We start from the raw sequence: 1,554 nt of genomic DNA on the forward strand, positions 1-1,554 counted from the left end.
ATCCCAGAGATACAGAAATGGATAAATATACAAAAATCAATGAAATCCACCATATAAATAAATTGAAAGAACAAATAATTACCTTATTAGATGCATAAAAGGCATTTGACAAAATTCAACACTGCTTTATGATAAAGGTCCTGCAGAGAGTAGGGATACAAGGGACATACCTAAACACAGTATAGGCAATCCACAGTATGTCCATAGCTAACATCAAATTAAATGGAGATAAACTCAAAGTGGTTCCACTGAAATTAGGAATGTGAAAAGGTTCTCTACTCTCTCCATATCTGTTCAATATGGTACTTGAAGTCTTAGCTGAAGCAATAAGGCAACTGAAAGAGATATAGGGGATACAATTTAGAAGAGATGAACTCAAACTTTCACTATTTGCAGATGATATGATAGTATATAAAAATGATTCTAAAAATTCCACCATGTATAGGCAGAGACTGCTCTGTCATTTCCCAACCGCTCAGACATGAGTAATTACATAGAAACCATATTAATTACAATAGTACTTGGCCTATTAGCTCAGGCTTCTTATTTACTAATTCTTATATCTTAAATTAACACATTTCTATTCATCAGTGTTTCAGCTTGAGGCTTTGACTTACTGGTAAGTGTCTGGCTGGTATCTTTGCTCCTTCAGCAGCTACATGGCATCTCTCCAACTCTGCCTACTCTCTATATACTTCTCTGGATTTCCTGCCTGCTTTGCTGTGCTAAGCCATTGACCAAAGCAGTTCTTTAATAACCAATGCTAATAAAGTATCTTCATAGCATACTTAGGGGAATCCCACTTCATGTCCCCTTTCCTTTCTAAAAAAAAGGTTTTAACTTTAATGTAGTAAAATTACATATATGAACAGGTATCAATCAAGAATTACAGTTACAATATTTATATCTACTTTATCTTTTAACATAGCTAAGGAAAACTATATCTATTCTTCAACTCCATCAAAGACCCCAAGTAGGATAAAATATTACCTAAGTAAACAGGAAGTACATAGTAAACAACTTCCAGAACTCTAGAATTGACAGAGATATCTCACTGCCTGGACAGTCACCCAAATTTCATCTGTAACATTCATGTATCCATCTTTAGCTTATAGGCCCATAGTATCTGGCAGACTTTTCCTATGAAGCAGGAAATTTGAAAGACTATTTCACCTATATTAGCAGTTTGTCAATCACTTTCTTCTGTGTCCTGCAGAATGTCTGGCAGACTCTTTCATGAAGCAGTAACTCTGAAGGACTGTTTCACCTTTCGGCAAGTTCAGCAGTCATTTTTCTGTGAGTCCTCCATGTCTACTTCATAGAGCATACCACCAAGCAGTTAGGCAAGAACAGTTTCTTGCTCAAATGGCTAGATTTCTCACATTAAAGGCAAATTCCATAATGAATTCCTTCAATGCCCATCAACTTCTTGAAGTAATTACTGCTGCCAGAAGAAGACATGTCTCAGTATTGAGAAAAGTTTAAGTTCTTAAAACATTTTAAATGCCATGTTCTGTACGACTTTGACTCCTTCAAAGAATACCTATCTATCTA

The sequence above is a fragment of the Microtus ochrogaster genome, unplaced genomic scaffold (assembly GCF_000317375.1).
Source record: "Microtus ochrogaster isolate Prairie Vole_2 unplaced genomic scaffold, MicOch1.0 UNK34, whole genome shotgun sequence".
NCBI classification, from domain to species: domain Eukaryota; kingdom Metazoa; phylum Chordata; class Mammalia; order Rodentia; family Cricetidae; genus Microtus; species Microtus ochrogaster.